Source organism: Chelonia mydas, chromosome 1, assembly GCF_015237465.2.
Source record: "Chelonia mydas isolate rCheMyd1 chromosome 1, rCheMyd1.pri.v2, whole genome shotgun sequence".
Classification (NCBI taxonomy): domain Eukaryota; kingdom Metazoa; phylum Chordata; order Testudines; family Cheloniidae; genus Chelonia; species Chelonia mydas.
The window spans coordinates 272104413-272114618 of NC_057849.1; positions in this window are offsets into that span (position 1 = coordinate 272104413).

Consider the following 10206-nt stretch of genomic DNA (forward strand, 5'->3'; position numbering starts at 1 on the left):
TGTTGTGGAGTCCTTGAGAGCAGGGCACATGTGTCTTGGCATGGCCTGCCATGGGAAGGACCTCCTGTGACACAGTTCCGCAGTAGATCGTTAATTCTTTGTGGCAGACGGATGTATTACCTGATCCTTTTTATTACCTACTGACAGTCATCTTCTTAGTGTATGTACAATGTGCCTCAGGTGGCACTTGACCAGGATTCATCACAGAATTTGGTCAGGTCATTGGATCATTCAGTTCCCTGGCCCAGACCGGGTATGGATGGAGAGTGCAACATGAATGCTGATCCATGCCCCCCACTGACAGTTATCAGGAACAATGTCTGAGTGCTTCCTAATTTGTGAAAGTTATACATGGTCCCTCTTTTTAATGTGTGGTTTTCTTGCCTTTAACTATTGCACCCTTTACACTGAACAGGACATGCCGTGTGTGAGTTGGGCATGCTGTGTCAGTGTTAACTTTGAATTTTTTTGACTTGTGGTGCATGATCTGGGGCAGATTCTGGGGAGTCATGCCAAGGAAGTGAATGAAATGGAGATTGCTATTGCTACCAAACATAATAAGAGCTTGCAGCTCTTGTTATCACTGGGCAGGATCACATCTTTAAACAGTTTCATAGAGAAAGCAAGAGACAAACCTGCCTGTGTTACCACTGTTGTTGTTCATTACTATGACTTGGCTCTATTAAGCAGAGGCTCAAGTAGGGGATATATTTTCAGAATATTGGTCCCCATATTGCATAATCTGAATTGAAGATTCATGTTGTACAAATGGCGGTGAAGAGAGCTGTCTGTGTGCATTTGAGTGAAATCCTGGCCCCGTTGGAAGGGTGGGGGGGATACACATATTTACATGCATTTTTTTTACAATGTGCCCCACCCCCAAAAAAGGGAGGGGTATGGAAAGAAGAAATGTCATTTTAATTAAAAACGATAAACTAAACTTGTGTTATGTCTGATTTAATAATATCCAGCTCTTATAGCACTTTTCCTCTTTAGTTTTCAATGCACTTTACAAAGGAGGTCCATATATCCCATTTTACAGCTGGGGAAAACTGAGGTACAGGGAGGGAAGTGACATGCTCAGGGTCACCAGAATGCTAGTGGTAAAGCCAGAAACTTAGCCCAGATTTCCTGAGTCCCAGTCCAGTGCCCTATCCCCTAGACTGAATTGTCTCCCATTTTAGATGAATGAATGTTTATCTTTCTAAGTCTTTTCCCCCCTGTAGTGCAGTCTCCCACAGGGGCAAGTATATAGAGAGCATCATAACAATAATTCCCTTCTGGGTTTTTCAGGTTTATACAAAAATATGAGAGATGGATACATGTGTAAAGAGACTTAAAATATCAAATACAGATGAATTATGCTTTTCCTGTAAAGGTAAAATTGTATCATATGTAATTTCTTTTGAAACAGGCATATTTTAAATGGTAACTTTTGGATCCCATTTTAAGAAAAAACAGTAAACACAATTAGCATGGTTTTCCTCTTTAAATATGAAGTGGTCTATTGCAGTTACATGACATTTATTAAATTTTTGAGCCAAATATTAGTGTCCTTGAACAAGGAGTCCTATTGATTGCAATGGGATACTCATGTGAGTAAAGCAAACAAGATTTGTCCCTTTCAATACATCAGCTCAGGGAACTGGATATTTGGAGGCATCTTAAAAGTGGAAATCACTTTAAAGTAATGAAAGAAAAAAGCTTAAGCACAGAAATGTAATTAAAATATGATGCAAAAGCTCTTATTTTAGATGTATAACTAAATTCCAAGAACTTATTTAAAATGACTTAAAAGTACTCTTAGTAAAAACATTAATTTTCAGTACAAAGGGGAAAATGTCATATTTTATGTATCCAAATTATGGACTCTGTCCGTACAAGTCTGTGCATATGAATGGTTTGCTAAATTTTCCATACTTATGTTAGTCATACAATGGGCTGTTGACTCCATTGGGGTTATGAAACAGAATCTAGCAAAACAGGGGATTAACTTTAAGTACATAAGAATTCCCACAGAAAGGGTAGCATGTGAGCAGTCCCATGGACTATGAAGTGATAAGTGAAGTCAGAGGGTATGACTTCACTGCATCTGGGAGCAAGCCTCCAAGCCTGGATACACAGACTTAAAATAGCTGGGTAGATGTTGTGTCTCAGGGTTGCAAGCCCATCCCCAGCCCACAGATTTTAAAGCCCAAGCTCCAGCCCAAGATGCAACATTTACACAGCTATTCTTAGTGTGCTAGCACAAGCCCTGCTAAAACAAATCTATGGACCTGGGCTAGGAGGCTCACTCCAAGATGCATTGACCATATACCCATGGGACCACTCACATGCTTAGAGCTAAATGAATGCTAAAGTGCTTTGCTTTGGTGCAAGAGTTTGCCTGCATGGGGTCTGCAGAATCAGGCTCCATATGTATGTAATACATTACTCACAAAAAACTACATTAAAAGAACATTATTAAGGTCAGGTTTCAGAGTAGCAGCCATGTAAACCAGTTGGAGAACACTTCAATCTCTCTGGTCACTCGATTACAGACCTAAAAGTCGAAATATTACAACAAAAAGACTTCAGAAACAGACTCCAACGAGAGACTGCTGAATTGGAATTAATTTACAAACTGGATACAATTAACTTAGGCTTGAATAGAGACTGGGAGTGGTTGAGTCATACACAAAGTAAAACTATTCTCCCCCCCTCCCCCCCCCGCGCCACAAACGCTATTCCTCAGACGTTCTTGTTAACTGCTGGAAATGGCCCACCTAATTATCACTACAAAAGTCCCCCCCCCCCCCCCCCCGCTGGTAATAGCTCACCTTAAGTGATCACTCTTGTTACAGTGTGTATGGTAACACCCTTTTTTTCATGTTCTGTGTGTATATAAATCTCCTCACTGTATTTTCCACTGAATGCATGTGATGAAGTGAGCTGTAGCTCACGAAAGCTTATGCTCAAATAAATTGGTTAGTGTCTAAGGTGCCACAAGTACTCCTTTTCTTTTTATTAATGTCCAGCATTTGAAAGTTAGAAAATACCAGAATTAGGCACAGCCTGATTGACTTCAGTCGCACCTGAGTGCTTAGCACTTGTGCAGATCAGAGCACAGCGTAGCAAATCAGGCAATCAGCAAATGAGGCTAATACACAGTGACTACCTGTGACTAAATTGGTTTAAGTGACTTGCCCAGCGTCACTGGAACTCTTTGGCAGAGACAGAGAGAAAATCTAGTTCCCCAGGGCAGCAATCAACTGCCTTAAGCATGAGCCTTTTTTAATTCCTGCAATTCCCACCTCATTCACTACGTACCTTCCATCTTCAGCAACAAATGAAGCAGAGGGCATTTACTACTTAACCCTGTTTCATCTCAAGAGCAGGTCCATCCATTGAACTTAATGACCAAGAGATCCTGTGCAAAAAAAGATATGTGATCATGTAATTAAAGATTGTATCATAATACATATGCACAAGAGGGAATGGATTAAGATTGCACAGGGAACCTGAATTCTGGTCTTTCCTAACTTTTGAGTGATTGACGTGGAAACCTTAATAATCTTTCTCTGTATTTTTTCAAGGTGTAACTTCCTAGGTTTTGAAAAAAGCAAACTGAAAAAATGGAAATGCCATCATGCGGCCTCATATTGACACCAACATGATACATCACAAGGGTTGGAACCTTTAGCTCCACCACCCTGATCTCTGCCACTTGGGATAATGGAGTAACTGATTGTCATTCTCCACATGGACCAGTGTTAGAGGGGGATGAAACATTTTGCCAGTTGGTTTACTGGATACTTGCTGACAGCAAAGGAATGGTGAGACTCAGGAACTTTGGGTTTCATTATAGGTTCTGGAGGAGAATATGTTCACTCTTCTGTTCCCCTCCACATATGACCCTTCTTTCCCATTTCCTCCAACCTATCCCTGTCCTGACCCTTCCCTACCCCAGGCTCCACATCCCAATCCATTTCTCCTTGCATATATTCTCCCAGTTTTCAGTCCTCTGGCTTCTCGTCCCTGTTCCATTCCCCTTGCCCAGCCAGTCCTAGTCTCCCACTCTGGAGTCCCTGTCCCAATTTTCCCTTTAGAATTTCCTCTCACCACTCTCAGTCCTAGTCTCCTTGCTCAGTCAGTCCCCGTTCCTTTCTGGGGTCCCCACTGGCTCCCACTCCCACTCTCCCTCCCTTGGCTCCTTATCCAATATCAGTGTCCACCCTGTCCCTGCTCCTTGTCCCAGTCTCTTTGCCCAGCCATTCCCAGTTCTCCCTTGAAACTCTGTTCCTCATCAGATCTGGTTCCCTGCCCCAGTCTAGCCCAATCCAATTCCCAGTCTCAGTGTTCCTCTCCATCCCCATCCACTAGTCACTGGCCCTAGTCTCTTCTACCCACCATCCTGCCAAATTTCAAGTCCCTGCTCCAAAGAATGGGGGCGCTAAAGCTATCTTTAAAAAAAGGTTGTCAGAAGTTTTTTTTTTTTTTCCAATGGGTAAAACAATGTGTATTTCCTAGCCTTTTTCTCAGAAACAGAGTAACAATTTTGGCAGAAATTTTCCAAAATAATTCAGTCTGAGGCAGACAACCTCCATTTAAAATGTCAGCCCATATGGTTAACGTTTGGCAGTTACAAGCAACTGACAACACAGTCCTATAATAAGTGTCAGGCAACCTTAATAATCTGTTGCTTCCAATAGTTCTGCCTATAATAAATCCTAATCATACTCCCTTTGAAATCAATAGTAAAAATCCCAATGGGGCCCCATGAAGTTAACATCTTTTAATACATAAGAATGGAATATTGAATTCAAGGGGACTAAAGCATGTCCTTTTTAAAGTGCTTTCCAGACTCATGGACCTGATTAAAAATGAGCACAGAGCTGAAATTGCTATAAAAATGGAATGTGGGCACTTGCTATTGAGTTCCATCTCAGGAGCACAGAGAATGAAATCCATGGATATTTTCTTTGAAAATTACAACATACAATTGCATGGCTACTACAGGCATGGAAAATGAAGCAAATTGCTCATTTCTGCACAGAATGCTCTAAATGGCTGGCGACTGTACTTTAATCAACAACAGAGCACGAGGGTTTGTTTTTTTTCCCCCAGGACAACAGCAGTACACCAGATAACATCGCCCAAAGCAGCTTCAGAGACAGGAATGAGCTTCTCCAACTTGGCTTTCATCTGTGACTCCAAAATACAGAGTATAGTGTCTAGGTCTGTTTTTTCTCTTTCATGCTTTTCCTCTTTTTCCGTGACATGCGATGCTTCTCAGAGTCTCACACAGAGCTTGGTTGATTACAACCTACTAGCCTTTGGCACTGTGCTTGAGAGAAAACACTTCACTGAAATAACAAGCAGAAACAAAGTCTGTGAAGCTGGGATAACATAGATTGTTGTGGCAGCTTGTTGGAAGGTCATGACATCAAAGTACTGCTCAGTAGTTCAAACAGGAAGGTAGGATTGGGTTGCCATTGATGGTTAGGTAAAGGGAACATGACCACATGTCCACAGAGGAACCACCAGCCCCAGAATTCTTTTTATATACCACAATGTTCAAACTGCAACTCACAGGACAAAAGGAAGAATAGTCAAAATGTCTTGCACACAATGTAGTGATCAGATCTGACTGCTATTCGTGGAGTTTGTACTGTGTTTGCTTACAAAATTGATAAGCATTATGCTTTAGGATTATTACAGAACTTTCAAACAGCAAAATCAGTAGCAAATGTAGTCATTTAGCATCTGTCATACTTGATCATGTTATCTTTACTTAATGTTTGTAACTTGATGTGCCAGGAAAATTTCATGGAGGTAGAATCAGTGCAAAAACAACAAATCTTTTTAAAATAGGAAATAGGCTGGCACATCTTTTTCCCTTTGCTTTCCTTTCCAAGCCTTCCAAGATGTTCATCAACTCCCCGAAGTGGTCTCTGCTCTGCTTTGTCCCTTTATAAATGGGAATAAACTGTCTCTTCTGTTGCTGTATGCAGTATTGTTGTAGCTCTGTCAGTCTCAGGATATTAGTGGTAATGACTAATTAAAAAGGTAATATCTTTTATTGGATCAACTTATGTTGGTGAAAGAGACCAACTTGTGAGCTTGGTCCAATAAAAGATATCGGATATTCGAAGTTGGTCCAAAAAAAAATATTACTTCACCCACCTTGTCTCTTCTGTTGCTTAGAGTTGGTGTCTTCCAAGTAGCTCTTGCAGTTGAAAGAACCTGCTTCTGACTTCACCTAAAGCTAGGAACTCCTCTAACTGCAAGACAATGACTCTTTATTAGCACTAGTGTAAATGAGATCAGAATCAGGCCCTAAGCTTTCAGGTCTTGGTTGCTTCACTGGTCACATAGAATTCCTCCAGGTTCTCGCAACCCCTCATGTGGGTTTAAATAAATGAAAAGCCAGCAGGGAACAACTGGTACGTTTAAAGGAAAAGACGCCTAGTGAATTCTTGTGTTCAGTGGAGCAACTTTGTTTAATTTGCTGGCATCTGAAAAATAGGGGAAAAGAGATTAATTTACCACTAGTCTAGTATGATTAGGCCAGTCACAACTTGAACTAGTCTTAAACTAGCAGTAGTCACAGGGCAATAAAGATTCCAGCAAGGAGCCAGAATTTCATCCTAGTTATAGATAGCTATAGGGTTCAAAAACATATAGACATGTCTGTCAAATTCTGTGGAACTTTTTCATAATTAGTTCCCTCCATATTACCTCCACTCATGATGCTCATGCCCTGAAGCTGTTCCCCAGGTCACATGTGTCTTCATGCATAGCAGTCGGGCCACCTTTCTTGTGCCTTCCTGTTGGAGGGCTTGCATTGTCTTGTGATTATGATTAATAAGGTATGGAGATATCATCATTCTCTACGGTACAGGGTATAAAATAACCTTGAAAGCTTATTACACACTTTATGGAAAGCCTATCAAAAATAATAAGTTAAAGTGAAGAGTGCATTTTTATGGACATGAACATTGGGTCATATTTAATTACATCACAGAGGTATCATGTCAGCTAGGAAGAAGCATCAGAAACATGGTTGGACTAGATGACCTCCTGAGGTCCCTTCCAACCCTGATATTCTATGATTCTATGGTAACAAATACATTCATATTTAATAATGTATCTACAGTGCTGGTCATCCCAGTCTGCAGAAAATTTTACTGCAGTGCCATGAGGTAGGAAATACATGGCTATAATAGCTGTTGGATACTTCTCTACAGGGGAAAAAGGACAGTAACCTATCTAAACTCCTACATGCCACAGGGGGCTACAACAGTGGTACCCTCAACACACCTAACAATATTGTTAATCTATCTGATCACACACTTAGCCTGGCAGAAGAGTCTGTCCTATCTCAGGGACTCTCTTTCTGCTCCACAACCCCCACGCACATGATACAGTTCTGTGGTGATCTGGAAGCCTATTTTTGCCATCTTTGAATCAAGAAATGTTTTCAACACACTATTGAACAGTGCACTGACCTACAGGAACCTTCCTACCAACACTACAAGAAGAAGAATTCTGAGTGGACTCCTCTTGACAGTCGAAATGACAGACTGGACTTCTACACAGAGTGTTTTCACCGACGTGCACAGGCTGAAATTGTGAACAAACAGCATCACTTGCCCCAGAACCTCAGCTGTACAGAACGCAACGCCATTCACAGCTTCAGAAACAACTCTGACATTATAATCAAAGGGGCTGACAAAGGAGGTGCTTTAGTCATCATGAACAGGTCGGATTATGAACAGGAGGCTGCCAGACAACTCTCCAACACCACATTCTACAGGCTCCGATCCCACTGAGGAGTACCAAAAGAAACCACACCATCCACTCAAGAAACTATCTGCTACAGCACGGGAACAAATCTGCACAGACACACCCCTACAGCCCCGACCAGGGTTATTCTATCTGCTACCCAAGATCCATAAACCTGGAACTCCTGGATGCCCCATCATCTCAGGCATTGGCACTCTTACAGCAGGATTATCTGGCTATTTGGACTCTCTCCTCAGACCTTATGCTACCAGCACTCCTAGCTATCTTCAAGACACCACCGACTTCCTGAGGAAACTACAATGCATTGGTGATCTTCCTGAGAACACCATCCTGGCCACCATGGTTGTAGAAGCTCTTTACACCAATATTCCACATGAGGATAGACTACAAGCTGTCAGGAACAGTATCCCTGATGATGCCATGGCACATCTGGTGATTCAGCTTTGTGACTTTGTCCTCACCCACAACCATTTCAGATGTGGGGACAACTTATACCTTCAAGTCAGTGGCACTGCTATGGGTACCCGCATGGCCCCACAGTATGCCAACATTTTTATGGCTGACTTAGAATAACGCTTCCTCAACTCTCGTCCCCTAATGCCCCTCCTCTACTTATGCTACGCTGATGACATCTTCATCATATGGACCCAAGGGAAGGAGGCCCCTGAAGAATTCCACCTGGATTTCAACAATTTCCACCCCACTATCAACCTCAGCCTGGACCAGTCTACACAGGAGATCCATTTCCTGGACACTACAGTGCAAATAAGTGATGGTCACATAAACACCACCCTATACCGGAAACCTACAGACCACTGTACGTACTTACTTACCTGCCTCCAGCTTCCATCCAGCACACATAACATGATCCATTGTCTACAGCCAAGCCCTAAGATACAACTGCATTTGCTCCAATCCCTCAGACAGAGACAAACACCTACAAGATCTCTATCAAGCATTCTTAAAGCTATGATACCCATCTGGGGAAGTGAGAAAACAGATTGACGGAGTGAGAAGGGTACCCAGAAGTCTCCTACTATAGGACAGGCCCAACAAGGAACATCACTGGCCATCACATACAGCCCCCAGCTAAAACCTCTCCAGTGCATCATCAACAATCTATAACCTATCCTGGAAAACAATCCCTCACTCTCACAGGCCTTGGGAGGCAGGCCAATCCTCGCTTACAGACAGCCCCCCAACCTGAAGCAAATACTCACCAGCAACTACACACCACACCAGAGAAACACTATCACAGGAACCAATCCCTGTCAAACCCCATTGCCTTCTCTGTCCCTATATCTACTCTAGCGACACCATCATAGGACCCAACCACACCAGCCACACCATCACCTGCACATCTACTAATGTGATAATGCCATCATGTGCCAGCAATGCCCCTTTGCCATGTATATTGGCCAAACCGGACAGTCTCTATGTAAAAGGATAAATGGACACAAATCAGGCACCAGGAACAGTAACATACAAAAGCCAGTAGGAGAACACTTCAATCTCCCTGGACACTCAATGCAGATTTAAAAGTAGCCATTCTTCAACAAAAAAACTTCAAAAACAGACTTCAAAGAGAAACTGCAGAGCTACAATTAATTTGCAAACTTAACACCATCAATTTGGGCTTGAACAGGGACTGGGCGTGGCTGGCTCACTACAAAAGCACTTTTCCCTTCTCTTGGTATTGACACCTCCTTATCAATTATTGGGAGTGGAACACATTCACCCTGACTAAATTGGCCTTCAACACTGGTTCTCCACTTGTAAGGCAACTCCCTTCTCTTACAGGCATAAATATATATTAGCACATGATCTGTAATTTTCACTCCATGCATCTGAAGAAGTGGGTTTTTTGAAAAGCTTATGAAAGCTTATGCCCAAATAAATCTCTTAAGTCTTAAGTGCCACCAGACTCCTCGTTGTTTCTGTGGATACAGACTAACGCGGCTACCCCCGGATACTGTTGGAAAGAGACATCTTCTGCATGGACTGAATAGAAAGGATGGTCAGCACTACAGCTCTACTCTTGCTCCTACCTCAAGGAGAGTTCTGAAATGGACTTCAGTATTAGCAAGATCAGAACCAACATGATTATACAGGCCAACTAATGCAGTTAATAATAGAATTTTTAAAAGATGGAAACTAATGATATACAGATGTTCAAATAAATTATTATGCATTGTAAACTCTATTAATACTACACTATTTATTGTCCTGTCCGAATAGAAAACTTGAAGGGATTATGTCCCTTGCCCTAAAGGCATGACAGTGAAACTTGTAAGGCAGTAGTGAAAAAAGAGGGGGAGGGGGGAAACCTATGTTCAATCAACAAAATTTTCCATAGTGCTAGGTATTTAGGCTCATCTGGTGGTGAAAACCACATAGCAATATGTCCATGTAGAATTC